This window comes from Vidua chalybeata, chromosome 1 (assembly GCF_026979565.1).
Source record: "Vidua chalybeata isolate OUT-0048 chromosome 1, bVidCha1 merged haplotype, whole genome shotgun sequence".
NCBI lineage: Eukaryota > Metazoa > Chordata > Aves > Passeriformes > Viduidae > Vidua > Vidua chalybeata.
In genome coordinates, this window is record NC_071530.1 from 101,113,668 (window position 1) to 101,136,383 (window position 22,716).

Sequence of the window (22,716 nt, forward strand, 5' to 3'; positions counted from 1 at the left end):
GGAGTCCAGATGAATGTTTCATGTTTTAATTCCAGCTAGCTCAGATCTGTTGCATAGCTCTGTGTTTACAGCAATCTGGGCAGGAGTGTCTTGGAACCACTTAATTTCATCACATATGATCATGTTGTAATTATCCATAGTCAAACCAATGATCTTGATTACAGAGCATGACCAGGAATAATTGTATTTCATGGCATTGTTCCAGCTTGTTTAAAAATTTTCTTTAAAATATGCTTGAAATGTAAATGTATTAAACAGATACTCTAAATGGTTAATTCATTTTCAGTGACGAGTAGGAAATTTATTACTTGTGTTTTTTTTTCAGACTGAAAAATACTCTTGACAAGCTCTGCTCTTTTACTAGACAGTTTTAATTATGTGACATGCCTGTTTGTTATTTGACAGTCTGCTCATGTTTGGGCTCTGACCACGCAGGGGAAAATTCATGGTTCATTGTTTATTGAACAATCCTTTCAGACTTTGCACAATCTTTTGAAAAATTCTTCCAATATATAATATGATTACATGCAGGCAGGTAAACTATGCATGCTGAATTGGAATTATTTTTCTTATTTTTTAAATTTGATCACTACTGAGGTGTGGTGCTTAAAATTCCCTGGCATAATATGCCTCAGCAATCACAAAAATCTGATAATCGAATCAGGAAAATATTAAAAGTACTGAACTGTTGAAGCTGTCCTATACTTCTTATTCTACCAAGAAAAGAAACCTGCTGATGCTTACTTGATTTGAAAGGAGCAAACACAATTCATGTATAATTGCTAAAATTTACAACTGATATGAGTAAATTCACAGGTATGTCATGTCACAGCTCTGTGTGAAGATCCCAATAGCTTGTCTAGCCTCTCTTGTTAATGGATGTGGAAGAGCTTTCCTGTGTTATTGATGCAGCCACACAATAATGCCAGAGGAGCTTGGGGATGTGTTTGGTTTCCATCCACTCAGTGAGCAGCTCTGTATTGTTAGTCCTCTGCACTGGCCACCAGAAAATGCCATTTCCCTTAACAGTCATAATGAATGTTGCTCCTAATGATTAACTTCTGATTCATGTGGAAGTGTTCAGTAGTCAAGAACAGATTTCCTTTATAACTGCATAGACACTAAATGACACTTTGAGACACCATTTGGATTCTGCCAGGTTTGATGTCCTACAAAATGTGATGAAACTGGAACTGCTTGAGTACATGACAGATCTCTCCTGTTGAGTTTTACATTATTCTCAGGTAAAGATGATAACATTTTGATGCTTCTTAATTGATCAGATTGTAAAACTCATCAGAACAAGACCAGCAATGAACAAGAGTTTCTATAAATACGTTTTTACTGAGTCAGATAAAAGTTCTAGACAGATTCTATGACATGAGTTGTGAACACTAACACAGGCTAGGAGGCAAAAAAAAACCAGACCTTTGGTAATGTATCTGATTTTAGAAAGCTTCTGACACCCTGTGCCCAGTTCTAATTCATCTGAAATGAGTGGTGAAATTGTGAATTAATGAATGGAAGATAAATCAAGCATGGAGGAAATTTGGATGCTCCTAAGAAACTTTCCTGCTCTGCTGGGGAAGCTGAATATTTCTAAGGATGCCTACTCAGCATACATTTGAGTGGAATGAATTTCCTTATTGTAAAGCAAGACAAGCTCATAACTTAGGAAGATAAATAATTACTGACTACTGCTGGTACTGGGGAGTTAAACTTACTCTGAACCAAAAAATCAGCTTGAACTATATTTTTTTTAACTTTTCTTGAACCAGAACTGAACTTGAATATTATTTTGAAGTTTAACTGAACTTCATGCTGGAAGTGAACAATAAGAGCTTCAGTCAGAGTAGAATGTGAACTAAGCTTAAAAACTGAATTGCTTGACTCCTGGTGAGCCACTGAAGGCTGTTCCCCCAGCTGCTGACAGGACTGAGCAGGAGGAGAATAGGTACGAGGAGCAGGATGTTTTCATGTATTCATAGGGAGCATGGATCAAGAGACATAACACGCTAGTTAATCATCACTGCAAATGTTAAAGCCATTTCCTTCCCCACAGGTCCCCAAAGCAGGACTCTCATATTGTAAGAATAACAAATATAAACCAGCACTATACAGCAGTGACTGCCCTGAAAAGGCTTCAGTAACTTCTCCTGCCTCTCAGTGGAACTTAATGCCTTGCTGCCTCTTTATATAGAAGAAATAAAACTCTTCAGCTAGTTTAGCACTCATTTATGGAGCTCGCCAACTGAACGGATTGTCTGATCATGTAATATATACATATATATAGTGAAGCCCTTGTTATATAATTCAGAGTCTCTGACTGTTAGAACAAAGGCATGAGTTCATCATTCAAACAGCCAAACAAACACGAAAGCTCAGGCAATTAGAAGCTGTATTCCTGAACAGCACTGTTTTGGACAGTCAGGTCAATACAGTCAACTTCCACCACCAATTCTAAATTATTATATTCTACCTAATGGAATTGGTGACACAATACATTCTGGACTTTCTTTCCCCCCCATGTAGCTCTCTTGGCCCCTGACTCTATTCTCTGCCACTGATTTTGACTACTGGATGGACTGGGAACAAAATTAAAAAAAAAAACAAAACCCAAGTTATCACTACAGAGAAGGTGACAAGATGAGGTAGAGCAAATGTTTTCATGGCTGAGGTTTGTTATTTTATAAAAGTAAGATCTTTTCCCCACTCTTTATTAAGGCTTCATCAACCTCCCCAGTGCTGAAAATGTTTTCAACTAAGGTGGGTGTTACACATCGGGGGGTGGGGCTGAGATCCTGGTAGCTGAAAGTAAGTGAAAGAAATGCTGGTAGGTGATGAGATAGCTACATCCACTGCTAACACATTTACTGGATGCTGAAGGACTCACACAGACTGGCAATTTCCTGTGGTTTGCAGAGGGAAAGAGGAAAACTGTGTGATTTCAATAAGTTGTATGCCTTTAGGGAAGAAGCAAACCTCTTGCTTTATATTCCAATTGCTTTTATGTCACTTAAAAACTGGCATTAGCTAAATAAGCTCCTGGCCTATTTCTAATCATTGTTCTCTTATGTACACTTAATCCAACAGACACTTTCCCCATTAATTCAGTTTCTCTTTTTTATATTTTAGTCAGTCCTGTGCTTTATTGCTTCCATGCTGGCTAAAGTGCCTCTCCAATTTTCAAGTCAATGCATTTATTGTTTCTGTCAACAGCTGAGTACAGAAGGTGTACACAATTCTTGGTAAGGCTTCATGTATTTCTTTATAATTCTTACCACTCCAGAGGTGTGTGGTTGGACGATCGATGTTTTGTTGTTCTCTCAAAATTCTGTGTATGCAAACAGTTAACTCCCAGCAGTTGTGGGAAAGAGACGTTGTTACTTACACGAAAGACATTTTAGCCAAAAGGTGGCACTGCGGCTGCATAGATTTTGCAGTAGATGAACAGTCTGGTAAAATGTAAGGAGCCATGCAATACATTTATTTAAACTCCTCTTTTCATACAGTGTGAATGGAAAGTATTGAAAACTGACTAATTAATTCCCAAACACTTAGCATAAAACCAATGCTTTCTGAAGTAAAGAATTTGGTAACTCTACTATAAAGATAACAAATATTTCATCCTGGCTTTAGTTAACTTGAAAAGCTCAAAATCAAAACAGAAACAACAAAACAAAACAAAACCCCCCAAATCCAATCAATATCTGAAAATGTGTTGCCAAAGTGCACAGAATGTTTCAGCTGTGCATGTATCCTACGCACAGAGACTACTTTTAACTGCTGCTTTGTAGCCTTTAAGGCAAGGAGAGCTTCCTTGGGACGTTAACATTTTTAAGATGGATCCTGTGGTCTTAATGCTGGGATTGACTTTACCACAGGCTGATCAGACACTTGAGCAGATTAAGTACTTGCTGATCCTAGTGTTCTGCCACCTACAGACACCGTCACTAGATGTATTCACAAAGATTGATGTGCACAGAAACCTGTGCCAGAAGATTGAGAATCACATATCCAGGTTTGGTTCGTGGTCGAGATGTGTGAGTGAGCCATGCTGGGCCCAAATGTGGGGAGGGAGGGAGCAACCTCCACAGGCTGTGCCCTGACACCGAGGTGTCACATTCATCCTGCTAGGACAGGGCTTCCTTACAATCCCTGTTAAGACAGATGGAGGTTACATTTTAACTCCACACACTGCCTGTGAGCTGACTGTACCTCCTCAGAGGAGGCTCAGGCTCTGGTGATAGAGTTCCTTTTATCAGATTCATTAGGCACACAGAATTGCTGTCTGTGGCTGATTTTTCTTAACTTTCCTGAGAATTTTCATATATGTAAGTCTAGAGTTCTTTACTTTTCTGTTAGTATGTTACATAATATTTGAATATCCAAATAATTGCCATTATTCATAAAACTAAAGTCAGATGTCTGCATGGCTCAACACTTGTCATTTGAACCCCCAAATGCATCGTTTTAATTTTTTTCTTTAAAAGACCCTTTGTATTTTCTTATGAGTCATGTTCATGTGCAATCATTTTTGTCTGCAAGAAGGATACAAAAATACTTTCTTTTAGAAAGCACAGGAAAGCAAAATATGCTCAAGTAATTATAAGGGGAAAAAAGACCCCAAAACAAACATTCAAACAAGACTTCAAGAACAAAATTTAGGACTCTTTAAATTTGAAGTAAGACTGGATGAGGTCCTTCACCAGGAGGAAGGACTGAGAAATTACGTCAAGGACCACAGGGTCACTGCTCCTGCTTTCTCTGACCCCAGAGTGAAGTTACCTAAAGCACTGCCCCCCGGAAGAGGATGTTCAATCTAAACTTCCCTCATATAAGTGTGAGGGATTGCAATACATTGCCAAAAATGAAACACATTTTTACTTGTATTGATAACAACATTAATAACTTTCTATTTTACAGCACCGCTATTTCAACCCCGCCTGTGAGGTTCATTCAGTGCACGCACAGGGACACACCAGTTGGGCCTTGAAGCGGTCCCTTTAAACCCACAGCATTTTCTAACCAGCACCGTATTTTAAATGGTAAAAAGCTTTCCAGAAAAGTCAAATTCATTCCAGCCACCGGAGATCTATTTTTTTTCCAGGCGACAATTTTCTTGTGGACCTAAATGTGCTGCTGAAAAGGGAGGGGGGAGGGGGGGAGGAGGAGGAGGGGCAGAAAGTGAACAGATTAGAGAAAAGAATCAAGAAAATCAAGAAAAAAAACCTGTTAGAAAAAAACCCAATCAAGAAAAAAACCTGTTATCAACCAAAATTTAAACAAAAAAAAGTGAAGAAAAAAAATTGTTAACACCCCTCCCCAAAACCACAAAACCACCACGAAAAGAAGCGTTAGGGAAAGCCGGCGAAGTTTTCAGCGCAGAACGGGAGCCGGCGCGGTGGCAGGACGGTCCCCGCGGAGGGGCGCGCAGGCTGGGGCGGGGGCGGAGGAGGCGCGGAGCGGGGCGGGGCGGGGCGCGGGGCAATTCCCTGGCGGGGCGCTCCGTGGGTGCCGCCGGCTGTGCCCGCGCCGTCGGGGCGGCCGCTCCGCGCTGCCGGGCGAGCGGGGGAGGGCGGTGGGGGGAGCCCCGAAGGGGCGGGCGTGTGCGTGCTCCGGGCCGGGGGTGCGGCGCGGCGCTGCTTGCATGGGCTGCCACCGGGATGCGACGGGAGGCGTGAGGCGGCGCGGCTGAGGCGAGGAGGGGACGGGCGATGCTCCGCCGCCGCGGCGGCTCCGCTCACGGGCGGCCCTAGGAGCTGCGGTGGCGCGCAGAGAGGGACGGCTCTCCGGCCGGCCGGCCGCGACCCCCGCCCGCCCGCCGCGATGGCCAGCGAGGTGGTGTGCGGGCTCACCTTCCGGCTGCTCCTGCCCGTGTGCTTGACTGCCGGTACGTCCCTCCCTCCCTCCTTCCGTGGGTCCCCGGGCGGGTGCGCGTCCCGGGGCCGTGGGACCACCGTCGCTGCCCGCCGGCGGCTTGGGGGATGCTCCGCTCTCCTTCCTCGTGGCATCTCCCACCTTCCGCTCTTTCTTCAAGAAACTTTAAACTTCGTAGCTCGCCCCTAATTTCTTATATATTTGTTGTTGCTATTAATTTTTGTCGCCGCTGGTGTCCACCCGGGGGTGCGGGGCTCGCACATGTGGCGGGGCTCTGCTCGCGGCCGCGGCACTCCGTGCGGGGCTCCGCGGCTTTTCGCTCGGAACAGCTGCTTTCCGAGTCCCGCGTCGTCCCGCATCCTCGGGCAAGGCGTGGGAGAGAGGAGGATTCAGGGTTTGCCCTCCAGGCAGGCTGATTCTGCCGCCCTGTTAGGGTTTCGGGGGTACTTTGTAAAGGGAAGAGTGAGCGTCTTTCAGAAGGAGCAGTTCTCAAATTTACGGAGGTTTTCAGGAGGTAGATTTTCCTTACTTTGAGAGAGAGAAATTTCAGTCTATTAACTCGCGTAACTTAGCAGGCGGCCATCCAGGAAACTAATTATTTTTGGATGGAGAACTGCGGTGTCCAGCCATGGGTGAATATGTTAATATTAATCCGTGCCGTCCGCACAATTTGAAAAAGCTCTGCAGAAGTCCCGATTGCCCGTTAGATCGCAGGACGACGGGCTGGCCTCGAAAGCCGCGGCTGCGGAGGGCAGCTCGGCGGGGGCTGATGCCCGCCGGCGCGGTGGGGGGCTGTGGGGCGGGAGACGGGGAAGGGGGGTCGAGAGAGAAACCCGTCGATGGTCAGCCCCGCGTCGCGCATCCTCCGCGGGCGGCGGAGCGGTGCCGGCCGTACCTTGCGCGGCAGCCATGGGGATCCCGGGCTGGTCCCGGGCCGCCGCTAGCCCCTTCCCGGCCGCACGGAGCGGGCGCCGAATGCCCGGGCTGCCGGGAGCGACTCCCACTCTCCGTGCGGCCTCGCCGCCCTTCCGGGACCGCGCTGCCCAGCGGCCCCCGAAAAACGCATCCTTCCCAGGACTTTGCCCTTGACTAACCCCATGGTGGCCCGGCCAGCGCCTCTGTATTTCCACATCTTTTCCTCCACCCTGCCCGGGAGCTGCCCGACACTCAGGTTCCAGGTGCCCTCCGCTGCCTCCGACTTCTCCTCCGGGAAGGAGGGACGCGGATCCCATCCTCAGCCCCGCTGGAGGCATGCGGGACCCAGGGCGCTCCCTGGTGCCTCGCAGTGTGCAGCCCTCCTGATTTCTCGGCCTGGCCGTGAAAATGCACTTTCCCCCGTCACTTTGCCTGAGGCCGTGTGGTTGGGTGCTGTTAGCACGGTTGTATGAGGGATGAGATGGAGGCAGCTTTTCAGACCATTACCAGTATCTGCACCCGCTTTCTGCTCCTTCTGGAGCCCGTGGCCTCCCCGCAGGTGCCCAGCCCTAGGCTTAGGTGGCCACCACTGGTGCTGGGAAGGTCACGGTTCCACTGATCCATGGCAGCAGATGAGGGGCTTTAAGGCTGTCCCAGTGCAACCAGGCGTCTGTGCCTTGGTGGCTGGTGTGCAGAAACGCTGTGTGCGGAGGAGCTGGGTGGTAATGCATGGGGCAGGTGGTGGGATGCCCTCAAAGCCAAAGGGTGGGGGTGTCAGGCAGGTCTTTCAATGCCAGTGTTAGTCATAGAGCTAACTCCCTGTTTGTAATCAGCTGGGCCCCGTATTTTCTTTAAATTTATGAAGATCTTTGAAGTATGAGGTTGAATTTACTGGAAAGACGTGGGGCAAAGAAAAGATTCTAGAAAAGAAATGGTATTTAGGTGAATTTTTCAAGTATTATTCTAATAATATAATAGGTTAGGTTATTTTATATTAAAATAGGAGGAGTATTATTCTGTCAAGTGCTCAATCAGATTCTTTCTGTATCAAAACAAGTTCAGATAAAATGGTTTTGCTGTCCGTATTCCCGATAATTAGTAATGCAGAAGTACTTTCGCATTGCAGTAATACTTCCACAGATGAGAACTGATGTTGTCATGAATTGCTTATGCTCATAAATCTTACTTATCTGAGGATTAATTGAAATATAAAACCTGAAAGAGGCACGTCCCATTTTCAGTATGAAAAAGAAATCCCACTGTGGAACTTTCGAGTTTGGACCTAGTGATCTTGTTCAGTTGGATTTGAGACAGGAATTAGTAAGTGGACAAACAGCTTTTCTCTTACTTTAGTTTACCGTGTCTGTAGGTGTTATTTTTTTCCACTTTACAAACTCTTAGCAGAGCCCTCACTAGGGTGAAACACAGTTCAGCTGGCTTTGCTCTTTCACTTACCTTGTGTCTGCACCTGAGTTATCCCTGAGCCAATGCTCTCTTCCTTTCCAAAGCATCAAGGAAGTGTTTCATGGGCTTCTGGAAAAGGCTTTTTAGAGTGATGGTTTTTTGTATGACTTAGGGTGAGGTTGCATCCGCAGCTGAAAAGCTGCCGCAAGGACTCACTGCAGGACTTATGATCTTGTGTCTCCTGCCCCTGTCTGGGCAGTGAACGTGTCTGGCACTGCCAAAAGGGTGGAAATATAGAGCGGTTCTTTTGATTCAGAATCTATTGTGTGTGATTTTAAAATGCTCAATTACTACAGTTTCTTATCATGGTATAATTTGCTTTTTTGTTTCTAAGACTAAAAAGCAATGAGGTTAGAGAGCCCTGACCAGGTGTGTGGAGGGCAATGACAACTGTGGCAAACTCATTAAAAATAATACATCTGCTAAGCTGAAAACAGATTCTTTAAATACTGTTAAAATGGTTAATGCTGTAAGTTAATACCTTAAATACCTTAAGTTTGCATGCTTAAAATAAATACTAATGCTAGTTTGCATTTATGAAAAAATATCAGTTTGCTGGGATGCAATACTTACCAAGCACTGATCAGTACCATGTATCTGAGAAAACACAATTCCTTGTAAGAATTTTTAAGATCAGATCTGTAGCACTGAAGAGTCTAATCTTCTGCAGGTAAGCCTAGATGTTTCCATTTAAAATTCAAGAATGATGGGTCTTGAGCATCTGATGAAGACAGGAAACTTAACATGCACAAAATGAAAGGCTTTGGAGATTGAAAAGCTTATTGTAGGCTTATGACTTCAAGGTTGAACGTGTCATGTTATTTTCATGATAAAAATCTTGTGTTCAGTCCAACGTGATCCTAATAGTAACTTAGAGTAATGTGAAACTTACTGCAAGTAGAGTAGTGTGTTCTGTAATAAGACCGAGAGAATTGGGTACTTTATTGGATTTTTTTAAAGTGTGATTACTACAATGTGATATCTTTTCTGTACTGTAATAGAACAATGCTGAAAAAACAAAACAAAAAAAAAATAGAGGAGAGGGAACTTTTGGCACTGGTGGTAGAAAGTGGGCTTTTTGTATTTTCTCTTTTAAAGCTTGAGCCTTGATGTGAACCTGTCTTTTTTTGTTACTCACATGTACGTGACAAATGTAAGAAGTGATTTTTTGTGTTGAAGTAAGGCATCAGAACAATCTTTTGGTAATTGCTTTCTTTGGTTTATAGAGACTTGAACCACAAAGCTGGCTTACTTGATAACAGTTTTTAATTATACTGCTTCTAATTGGTTTTGTTCACACACAATTCATTAGTTTTCTCTTAAGCAAAATATGATTATTTTCAAATGGGGTGCTGGGGAAAAAATGCTTAAGACATTTTTCCAGAGGATGGCTTTCTCTGGTTTTTGACTGATGCTGTTGGATTGTGTGTTATCAGTAAATGAGCTTCAGTGAGGTAGTTGCCTGGGCCAGTGCTTCCCAGAAGTTACGCTTGCTTTCTAAACTGTTGAATTTTGACCCAGATGAACTAAGAGTTGTAGAAGCTTCTAGAAAGTTTAGAGTTTTCTGAGGGGTTGCGTTGTAGGTATCAGTGTTTTGAAAGCAATGGCAGGTAAAAATAAAATACTTCAAAATTTTTGGTGACACAGTTCAGATATTATTTGGAAATTTTTACAACTGTCTTTGAGCCAAATACTTAAACTCCTGGTAAATAGCAGGAATTCTTTTTCTTCATTTTATTTCTTTTATTTTTCTTTTCAGCAACCAGAACTCATGAGAATGATATTGAATGAATTCGCATCTCTTCAGGATATGAACAATATGTTACAGAGAACATTTCTTAAATCATTACAGTATTTTCAAAAATACATATATTGACCTGCTGGAAATGCCTCAGTGAGAGTGAGGTCTGTGTTCTGCCTTGGAAGGAAAAGGTAGATTCCAGGATGCTTGGGTGATCTTTTATCCCCAAATTAACAAATACTGATGAAAATTTGGAGGGGGAAATATCTGAATTACTACATTAGCAGGTACTAAAATGGTTCTTAAATTACATGTTTGAAGTGTATTTTGAAATCTGATACCCCCCCATGTGTTTTGCTGCTTTGAATTACTGCTACTCACATTTGCTATAGAGAGAATAAATTGGACAGCTGTAATAGTAAGGCAAGCCTGTGGAGGCAGTCAACCACGCTGTGCTTGGATTATTATTTATTTTGTGCTTTTCACTGATTTCACTGGAGGTGGCTGTTCAAGAAATTATCATAGAATATGATATTTTGTTGTAATTTTCAGGTGACTGAATGATTTTTATGTGCCTGTCTGCAGATGATGTCATGGTGATGATGTTGTTATGCAGGACTGTTCAGACTAGAGGGCAGTTTGTGTAGGGGCATTGCATGTGGCAATGTATACATACATATCAAAAAACTTTGACGTATTTTTAAAGTTGAAATAAACTTCCTATAGATGGGGAAAGTCGTGCTTATTATGCTCTGAAATCAGTCAGTTACTGAAAAGAAGGCAAAGATCAGACTGGTGGGTTTTTTTTGTCATAATGACATTTGGGAATATTTATTATGATGTACCAAGAGAATGATAGGGACCAGCATGATAAAAACACACATAGATTTCCCATTATGTTCTAAAACTCTGTGTTGTCCCAGAACACTCATCAAAGTATTAGTCACAACAAAAAGTCGAGGAACTATTAGTGGGTAACATGCTGAAAAAAAGCTAACTTGGATGTCCGTTTGCACAAGAGAGCCTAAACCAGCTAAAATGGAAGATTTCCTTCCCCATCCAAGTGATTTAAATTATTTTCCCTGACTTCTTTGATTACAGCAAGTTTTGCCTTGTTCATTTGGAGCAGGTAAAAGTTGTCAAGTAGGAGCAATATATACACAGCCTTGCAGGAGCAACATTTTCCAGGCTTGTAGGCACAGGGTTGGATGTTCTTGTGCACAAAATGACATTGCCATCACTGTGGCTTCTACCTAGGGTCAACAAAGATCAAGAGGAAAGAGTTTTTGGGAGAGTGGGGAGGCAGCAGTCTGCTGCAAGTACAGTGCTCCCTCTCTCCTGTGTAACAGCCATCTCAGGTTGACTGCCTTTGCTTCTTCCCTAGCACTCAGGCTGAAAAACCACTTAAAGATGAATCCCACCAAAAAATAGGGATAAAACTTGTCCCATAGGTTCTTACCTTCCCTACTTATTTATCCTAACCATTCTGTTAAATGGTTTGAATCCACATAATTACTAAGATGAGCTAAAACCAGAACCTATATGCTTGCAAGCGTTAGGGCTTGCCTGGTGGGTAACTTGTTCCATGGATAGTGTTGGACATGGGAATGGAAATCAGTGGGAGACAGCTCACTGGTGAGAGTTATTTGAAGAAAATGGACAGTTTGCCTGCTGACTGTCAGAACTGGAAAGCATTTGAATCCTTTATTTGTTGTGCTGGAGCTCATACAAATCATGCATGAAATTCCCTATCTTCTAAATTGCAGATACAACACTGAGCCATATTTTGGGTGTTTTTTTTTTTTTTTTTTTTTTTATCAGAGCAGTCAAATCAAAATATAAAATGACAGACCTGTGTGTATTTGGTGATAACTCATTTTTTGGTGCATGTTTCTGATGGAGATCAGGGAACAGAATGATACTATTATTGCACCTGTACATGTATACCTATGGTGCTTTTTCAATTCAGGTATTTGCTAAAAGTCCAAAACTGCAGGAAACAATAACTGATACACAACAGGTAGGGGGACAGAGTTCAGCAATTTTAACCACTTAAACACTAAAATAATTTCATGTTACATCTTTACCAACATGTTTGTAGGAGTAGCAGAGTTGCCAATGCTGGCAAAAGCCAAACAACTTCAATGTGGCTGGTGTTGCTGAAAGAACTCTTGGAAGGAAGTATCATCCAAAGGATTGTCTCTGAAAGGGACACCAAATTATGTTCTCCTTCAGAACAGTAAATTTTTTTCCACAAGTGTGTAAAGCAGCTGAGTGTTTACGCTCCACGTTTTCTTCTCTACATGTCTTTTCACTTTGAAATGCTAGCCATTGTGTAGCTGTGGTGTCTTTTTTTTAGGGTAATGTTTCACTTGAGGAACATCAGTAACTACTTTCATGTACTGGACTGTAGCACTCTGAAAAACAGACTGTTTAGTTTCCATTGTGCAGAATGAAGTTCTAATTAGTGAAAAAGTCTGTGTAGTCAGTAGATTGTACTAATCTTTCCAGTATCTTCAGGTAGTTCTAAAGATACTCTATGTGTGATTTGCTAGTAAGAGGCTGTATAATTTTTTTCCCTGTACTGCAGCAGATTGATCAATGTTTGTAACTAAATCAATCCAGATTTGTTTTTCAGGGTAAAGGTTTTCTGTAGCATTACTTTAGTGGTGATCACAGATTTTCATTCTGTCATCTTGACAGGTCTGTGAGACTAAGCAGGTCAGAAGCTGGTAGTGTGTAGAAAAGAAGTTTTCAGAATGAGTGAGGGAGCTTTCTCATTATTTTACTGAGAGAAATTGGTATACTGGGAGTTATTTTGTCAGATAAATCAGCTGTTTTGATGTGTTTGTTAGAAGTATATCCTTTGATTTATTATGTTCAGGATGTGGTTGTATTAATGCACTTCTTTTCCTGTGGGTCTTACCTGTCTATTTCCTATATTAAAAGTAGACAGTTGTAAAACCTGAATGTCATGTTAAGGTTGCTATTATGTATTTTAATTTCTTTTATATCATTAATTCTGAGCTGGAGTGTTAGCTTTGATAATATCCTGTGCCAATGAATTCCATGGATGAATTCCACCTGAACAAAAAGGAGAACTTTTAAATTAATTTTGAGTTTGTTGCCTCCCTTTGGATGGGAGAAAGTATGCATAATCACTTAAATCAACAACAGTGTACTGTTCTATTTACTCTAACACTTTAGAATAACATTTGAGAGCATAAAATCAACCATTAAGGTTAACTGTAAAAATTATCAACTCTGAGTTTCCTATCAGTTGTCCAGTTCTGAAGAGAAAGGGGTGAGGATTATGTAAATCTGCCTTCCCCATAAAAAAGGAGTTTCAGGACAGGATACCTTTACAATTTGTATAGACACAACACAGTGAAGCTCTTCTCTGAATTCATTCAGGTAGTCTTTAGTTTGGAAGGTGTTCTATAAAAGAAGTAAAACTTAAAGTGACAGTGTGTTTATGAGTGATACACTAATCACTCCCTTTTGGGCAAAATTTTCTAAAGCCTGGGACTCCAGACATTACATACTCTGCTGTTTCCAAGCCACTAATTAGTTAATATAGCTTGACAGGACCATAAGTTAAAACTGAAGTACCAAGTGGTATTCAAGTGGGGATCAGTTCTGTCCCTTGATCAGAATTTGCATAGGTGACTGGAAAAGATTTCCTGAACAGTTAAGGGGGTGTGTCTGGACTCCTATTGTGCTGAAGCATGCCAAAAACGATGTGGTTAGAGATGCTAAGCAAGTGAAGTGCTGTCTTTTTCCTAGTTATGTTAATGCCACTCAATAAACTATGTTGATTTTTTTTTTTTTTTTTTTGTTACAAGATGTATTATTGAAGAAATTGGCTTCTAGGTAATTTGAGGAACACTAAACTCCTTTTGCTAGCAGTAATGTATTCCAGGTTGCACATATACAATAACTTTACTTTAGCTTTTTTTAGGTGCAGATTGAGGTTGCAAAGGCTCTGAAAGGAATGATCAGTGAAACATACTGGGTAGCCAGTGTAACCCCCCCACTTTTGCAGTTTGCTAGTAGGCCTTTACCCAAATTGATAAATCTCCAGCTGTGAAAGGTGATGTTGATTACAGCATTACCCATCTCTGATGATGTTGATTTGCTTGTCAAGGAAATCTAGCAAACAAGTACAGTGACACTTATTCTGAATTTAATTTTATTACATTTTCATATATTGGGAAATATCTGGAACATGCTAAATGATTGCATAGAGGCTACATCTGTGTTTGCTGTGCTTTTCTTCCCTAGTTGTATTTGTGGCTTTTTACAATGTCTTTCAGAATCGCAGTTTCCTGGTCACTGAGAATAGATTATTTCATAAGCCAAAGGAAAGTGAGGGGAATTTGTCTCCACAAATCCCGATATATGTAGAAAACTTTTACAACCATAAATAAATATTAGATCATGTTGTCATCTATGACAATATTGTATAAAGCAGTATTGAAAAATGTGTTTCAATTAATTGCTCCTTCACTCTGTCCTTAGAATTTTAAAAATCTGCCCTATTACATTCCTTAATAAGTGTTTTTTTGACACAGTTACATACTTAAATACACTTCTACTAAACAAGAAGCTAAACACGACATGTTTTAACACTTCAAAACTTTGTCAGAGACCAGACTTTCTGGTGCATGTATTTTGAAGGGCTCTTCCAGTTGCAAGCACAGAATTGTAATTATTTTCTTTGGTTTTGCACGGGTCATTGACACCATCAACATTTTATTTGAGGGTGGTAATTGTATATTTCTATATTGAAAGTCATAGAGAAATATTTGTACCTTTTCTGAATGCTAAATAATAAAATTGTTTTCTTCAGGTTGTAGTGCTGTTGGCCAAAGAAATTCTGTTGTGATAACTGTACCATCAGCTAGAAAAGCTGCATAGTTGTCTTCTCCTTCCTCCTTCTCCTTCTTTCTTGTCTAGAAATTTAACATGTCAAATAAGTATAATTTGGAGAATAAAGATCTGTGAAGTATGACTCAAATCATCTTGTTTGTTAGCATGTCTAAACAAAACTCACCACTTTCATAGCTTATTTTCTCAAAATCAAAAGGAAATCAATAACCAGCTTTTATAAAAATTGCTTTAAATTAAGTATCTTTCCTATGTTCTTAAAAACAAAGCATCTGGTAAAGGTAATCAAGTTTACGACTTTCTTCTGTCATTTCAGAGTATAATTGGGCAACAGCCCCAACAAGCCAGTGTAACACTGTGTCTATTTGTGAAAATATGTTTCAACTGGAATCTCTATAGTTCCTGGATTTCTCTAAGCTTATTCTTATAAACCTGTATCTAGACTTTGTTGTCATGTGTTCTTTTAACGTTGTAGTGTTTAACTTGTTAGCCATTTGTTTTTATTGAACTGAGTGAATGAACTCCATCATGATGCTGTTGGTGTACATAAACATGGCCTGTTTCTTGCAGCTTTTCATTGCCATCTGTATGTAAAGCTTTACAGTTACTTGAAGATCTTGGCAAATATTTTTCCTGTTAATTTGCTGAAAGCATAAGTAAACATAATCATTTTATGTGTGTCTAAAAAAAAAAACCTTGCAGTTTATTGTAACACAGTGATTTTAGGCATAAATTGCTTAGTGATACAATAACTTTGTGAAATAAGCCACTGTCAATTTTTAGCATCCTCAATAAGCCTATCCTGATGCCTACGTTTTTATCATAGCATGCAGACAGACTGAGGGGTACAAGACAATCCCACTGTGTTGTTTGGAGGGTAGAAATCAGGGTTGACTTTATAATTTAGGTTCACCCCTCCCTTTAGAGAACTCCATGTTAAAACAGAAAAAAGAAGCAATACCAAAAATCTTGTTTCCTACAACTTGGCTGCTGGGTGAGCCATACTGGCAATAGTGAGGAAATGGCAGAAAGTCCAAGTCCTCATGAGTGTGCCCCAGAGGATGAAGCAGTTGGAGTTGCTACAATTGCAGAACAAGAGTATCAGGTTATTTCCTGCCTGTATTTACTGTTACTGTATTTGGGGGAGTTCCGTTTGTTTCTTCTCCCTGTGGAGTTCACTGTTTCCTGTTGCTCTTGGAATGGACTAGCAGTAAGATTGTTGCAGTGCTACACAATATTGCAAACTGGAAGGAACAAGGATGTCCCATTACCAGAGTATCCTGCCTACATAATTAATGTGTGTTAGTTGTCCTTGAAATACTCAGAAATGAGAATATAGTAGTTGTTAAAAAAAAAAGATGAAAACATAAAGAATGAGCTAGCCAAGTCACTGGATTGGACCTCTGTTTTGAGGAGAAAGAATAATGTTCTGTGGGGCGAGTAATTCCACACTTGTTTGGTTTGGGTTTCTCATGCATTCTTTTGAAGCAGTTGATGTTGGCCACACCCCTGCCAACCCCTGCCCCAGGTTTCTGGGGTGATTATGGGAGGGGCATTGGTCAATCTTTCTGTTTCCCTCCTCACAGCATCCCAGACTGGGAGGCACCTCAGGAGATCTCTCCAATCTCCAGCTCAATGCAACAGTGAATTTAACTGTGATTGCTCAGGGCTTTTTCCTATTTGGTGTTGAAAATCTCTGAGAACAGAGGTCTACAGCCTTTTCCAGTGCTTAGTCAATCTCACTACCATGAGGATTTAATTTCATTTATTTTCCTTCATCTTTTATATCCTCCCAACTCTGTTTTTAGCCATTGTATCTCAGTAGGCACCTTTGTAAAGAGCCTGGCGTTGTCTTTTCTATAACCTCCCCCTAGGTCAGGAGGCTGCTGTGAAGTGACCACAGAACTGCCTTGTCTTGGAGCTGAATGAGCGCGGGTCTCTCAGCCTCCACTGTCATTGGGACCCTCCCCTGGATTTTTTGAAGTCTATCAATATATTTCTTTTCCTGAGAGGGGCCACAGTTGCATGAGTTTTAATGATAGCTGAAGAAAGGAAGTAATCCCTTCCCTTGGCTATGCTGCGCTTGATACAACCCAGGGACTTACGTTAAGTGTCCCAAGGGACACTGGATTGGGAACTTTTTTACCTTGTTTGAGTGTGACAAACAGAAAGTAGGCATTTACCATTTTTATTGTTCCTTAAAAGAGAAAAAACAAGCCAAAAGCCACCTCAAAAAACAGCCCTGAACTTTCAAACTGTGATCAAAGGCTTGCAAGTAAAAATAAATTGATGTTTGGATATTATATCTGAACAGTAAGCATTGCTACCCAGGCAGAACTTGTTGGAATTCTTCTTCCTCATTTTTCATTTAAGAACCTAAACATTAAGTATTTGCAGTGAATCCTAAACTTTCTCTCCTCACATGAAAGTAGATGCCTCAGTATGTTCTTCAAGATGTTGTAGTTGTGGCCTTTGAGTTTTGATCCTAAACTGTGTAGGAGCAGATCTTGGAAGTTCTGCTGGAAGGAGTTGTTTCTTCAGTCTTTTCGTAAACTCACTGGTACCTCAAATCTCATGAGAGTGCAGATTTCCATTCTTGGTTTTAAAATAGATTAATTACAGCCTGTATCTGTAGGGCATGTTTGATCTGCTGTGTTTGAGTGCATATGAAATGCACCCAAAAGCTCAGAAAAGTTGAACTTGTGTTTCTCATCTGAATGTGCTGATTATTAATGAATGTTATTCTGTAACATTGGCACCATCATCAGTCACTGACTCGCAATGAATGGAATGATGAATTAATACAAGACCTACAAAGTTTATTCCCAACTTCATGAACTGTCCAAAGCTGGCGGTTTTAAGGAGCTAACTAGCCAGTAAATTATTTGCATGATTTTCCCAGCAATCATGTTCACATACTTGAATATTTTTAATTAGTCAGTATTTCTTGTTATTCTGCATATCTTTGACAGCTAATTTGTTTTAAAACCACAGGAAAAAATCAGCTCTACATGTTTCTTTATTGCATTCTTTTCTCCTACATGACCTCCATCTCATGTAGAACTGACAAATTACTTTGAGCAGTAGTTATTTTACTGTTGGGTTGCAATTTTGAAACAAGTATTTGAAAAACTGACTTGTGTTTTGGCCATATGAAACACTTTGTGCTGATCATTCAAAGAATCTGTTGTGCTGGGTTCTATAAATCCAGCAGACTGAATTGTTTCCAATTTTTTTTCCCCTGAAAACGGAAAGATTTATTATTCATTTCTTTGACTGTAGTGTTCAGTTAACTGTGCTGCTTTTAGAGGGTCAGCCCACTCTACAGTATATTGGAAATTCCCTTCCCTAGCCTCTTTCACTCTACAAGAAGCATGGGAGGAGTTACAGTTGAACCATATGAAAAGTCAAACTGTTTGTGGCATGTAGCATTTGATAAAAGGCAAGTTATTGATACCAAAAGTTACATGCAACCACTGTTTTCTTTTCTTGTTCTGCACAGGTATGCCCTTGGGTGCCATATGATTAAAACATGGAAAACAATAATTGGCGTACTTGTAGTTGCCTGGATGACTTCTCTGAGTGCTCTTTATGCTGTGGTAGTTGTGGGAAATATACTCGAGTCTTCCTGTAGCTTTTCAGTCTTCTTTCAAATTTGCATTTTGCATGTCATCTGTTGCTCAAACTGGTGTTTTATTGTGAGATCATCTACTTTTCTAAATATAAGACGTTGAAAAAGTAAACATATATCTGCAGGGAAATATCAAAATAGTGTGTATTTTTAAAATTGTTTTAAAGATACTGGTAATTTTAGTTTTAGAGTTTCATAAAGATTGTATCACGAAAATGCTTACATGTTTCTCCATTTTTCTCATTCTTCTTCTAGCAAGGAGTAGGTGTACCTCTCCTGGTATGTGAGGGAAGATGGGTCTGACTCCCAGAATTGTCAGACTCCATGTAATTTACTGAATCATGCTTGCTCGGAGGTACCCATCTTTTTTGCAAATCAGATTCAGCAAGTTTCCTGTTTGCATCCCATGTCTGTGCATAAGGAGTGAATCAAATGTTACAGAGGTGGGGAGGATGAGCATGCTACAGAATAGCATTTCTAAAATTAATATTACTTTTAATATGGTAGGAAGGTTAGTCAAGGTAAACAGACACTATTTTCTTTTTTCCTTCAAGTATGAATATTAAATAGGCTCAGGTAATAAATGTATTAGTAACATTTTTTACAAGAATTGATACAGTTGTATTTTTTGAAATGTTGATGGTGACAGCTAGGATTTGTTGCTTAATTAATTTTAAAATCTCATGTTTCAGGTCAGCCAGTTCTTTCATGCATGATGCAAATATATATTTTATTTTTTTTTTTTTTTAAACACCATAATTATTCCCAAGGCAATTGTCCAAGAACAAATGCTGCCAGTGCCAGAAGGTTATTTGGAAATGCCAGTGTCTGAATTCCATGAATTAGGTAACACATAACACACCATCTTCACAAAGCTGAGTAAATCAGAGGAAGATGTAGCACCAAATTAGAAAGAAACTGCTGTTGTAACTAATAATCAGCTTGTCATTCTCTTCAATACTGAGGTATGTTTGTATCTGATTAGGTGTTCCTTACACTTAAAATAAGAAATAACCTGAGATTCAACCTCAAAGTCAGCAGAAGCCATCTGGATAGTGTAAGACCACAAATGATGTCAATAAATTAATGATGTCGTGGGTGCGCACAAACAGTAGAGAAGGAGACATTAAGAAAGTTTGGGCACAAAGGAAGGAAAATGTCTTTCATGAAGTGGTTAATCAAAGCTGTAGGTGAAGATTCTATCGCTGTTGTTCACAGAGCTGTTGTTAGCACATTAAAGTTACTTGTTTCATGCTGGTTTTTATCAAAATCCTGGTAGAAAACATTGCCTTTCAAAGGCTCCTGCCACAAGCATTAACATAATTGTCTCTTCTCATGAACATGGAAAAAATATTCCTTAGACTGTCAAAGTAGCCTTTGCTGCTAGTGTTTTTTGCTTCTTTTTTTTTTTTTAATTGCTGCTGTCTGAAAACCAGATTCATGTCCCTTATGGATGTTGAGTGTTCTGAGGAAAAAACCACAAACAAATTGCCTCTATCATTTAATATTGTCCTTTGCACTTTCCTTGCAAAAGGAAACTATGCAAAGATTGCATACTTCATGGCAGTTCACCCTGGCTTCCTATCAGTTTTATGTTATGGTATAATTAAACTCATTATATATTTAGATTGCTTCTAAGAGGTCATAACTAATAAGGTAGAGGCAAAATAGAGTAGGATAGGATAGAATAGAACAGAATAATTTAGGTTGGAATAGACCTTTATAAATCCAGTTGTTGACCTGGCACTGCCACCACTAAACCATGTCCCTGAGCACCACATCTACATGACTTTAAAATACCCCCAGGAATGGTGACTTTACCACTGGACAACCCTTTCACTGAAGATATTTTTCCCAATATCCAAGCTAAATTTCCCCTTGTGTGACTTGAGACCATTTCCTATTGTCCTGTCACTTATTACCTGGGAAAGGAGACTGAGGCCCATTTTGCCACAATGTCCTTTGAGGTAGGTGTAGAGAGGGCAAGGTCTCCTCAGTGTCCTTTTCTCCAGGCTGAACAACCCCAGCTCCCTCAGCTGCAACTTGTAAGACTTGTGCTCCAGACCCTTCACCAGCTCTATTGCCCTTCTCTGGACATGCTCCAGTACCTCAATGTCCTTCTTGTAGTAAGGGGCCCAAAACTGAGCACAGGATTCAAGGCGTGATCTCACCAGTGCCCAGTACAGGGGGACTGTACCCCCCTGGTCCTGCTGGCCTCACTGTTTCTGACACAAATGACCTTGTAGTATTTGAATCTTTGTACCTTGCATTGATTTCTTGTGAATTTTCAGTGGTCAGCATCCCACAGTAATCATCTCTCTTCTTATTTTGGAAATAATGTTAGTCAAATATAGAATGAGTAGTGCTACCTGAAATATCTTGTATTTAAAAATAATATAGCAGGAATGAGATATGATGGTTTATTTGAGTCAGAATTGCTGAAAGTGGTAATATTAAACAATTATATCCTAATAATTTAGATTATGATCCTGTAAGAGAAATTAGAATCCTTTCCCAGTATTTAACAGGCAGGAGGAAAAATCAGATTTATTCCCAAATACATTTCTTAGATATATGGTGGGGTTTTGTTGACTTGAAAGCAGTTACTTTCAGTGCACTGACAAATCAGAAATTTGGTTTATGACCAAAAGAAAAATAATCTGAAAAAACTTAACTATATGAATTAGGTATGAATATGAAACATGGTACAATGGTAACAGTTTGATTTCATTAGGTACCTGTGTAAGACACATGGATAAGACTGAACACTGAACTGATCACAGTTTTTCCTGGCTTTCTAGGGAGTAGAAATAGAAGCATTTAGCACTCAAAAGGTCTCTGTGAAAGGTTGCGCTAGAAAATCCAAAGATCCTGTGAAAGAGCTATGAGATGAAACAAGCTAGTAAAAATCATAAAGAGGATAAAAATGTTCAGTGAGTGAGTTAAATTTACCATGGTCAAATCCAGAAAGCTGTGCAAAAGGTTTGCGTGGTTCAGAACACGACCAGCAGTGCTGAAAACATCTGCTGGCTTGTGGGTCAAAGCCAGCATAGCAGCAAATAATCACGTGGCATCTTTTGCCAGTGTTCAGTGTCAGCAGGCGTTGTATCTGCCCAGACTTCCAATGTTTGCTAAAACTTACTGTGTGGCTTCATGTGTGTTTCTTTCTGAAGATTTCTCTTTTAGCGACTTGTGAATGACTTTGTCAGTTAAAAGATTTCAAAAGGTTTTTGGTTTCTTTGTTTGTTGGTTTAAACAGTGCCTGTGCAGACATACCAGTTAAACTGTCTAGTTTATTGGCTGGGATGATGGTTCTCTTACAAAGCACAACATTTTGTAGAGGCAAGTCTGGTTTTATGTTCTCTGCAGTAGTAATGGATTATCTTGCTGATTATGTTGTCTTCATGGCATTGCTGAATTCCTTAATGTGTAGTGAAGTAAATCAGCTGACAAAAGTATGAGAGTGTAGATGTATTTAGTTTTACTACGTGAAGTGATTTGATTTTCATTTGTGGTAAATGCTACAAATCTGTAGCAGAGGTGGAATTTAATGATTCCACCAGTACTAGAATTGGTAGGTGGAGGAGTTTTACCCTGCATTATCCTTCCAGGTGAAAAAGTATGAAAATCCTATCCCTAGTACAAGACTGAGACAGCAGAATATTAAAAATTCAGACATAGTGGTGGGAACGGATTTCTTTTTTATATAACTAGGAGGGTATGTGAACGCACAAAGGAGGCATTTGAAAGTATATATAAAGTAGCTGGTGGGTGAATTTAAACTCTTCTAGCAAGAGATAAACAGATTTCCCTAGCCCACAGTGAAATACTGCCTGCATTTTCCAGCAAAGAAGACTGTAGGGGGTTGACATTGGCTGGAGGCCAGGCAGCCACAAAAAGCCTCTCTCTCGCTCCCCTCCACAGCTGGACAGAGGAGAGAAAATTTAACGAAGGGTTCATGGGTTAAGATAAGGACTGGGAGAGATCACTCATCAAATACCATCAAGGGCAAAACAGACTCAACTTAGGGATATGAAATGAATTTATTACTAACAAAATCAGAACAGGACAAAAAGAAGTAAAATAAGCCCTTAAAAACACCTTCTGGCCACCCCTGCTTTCTTCTACATCCTGCCACCAATGGTGCAGGGAGATGGGGAATAGGGGTGATGGTCACTTTATCACCTGTGGCTTC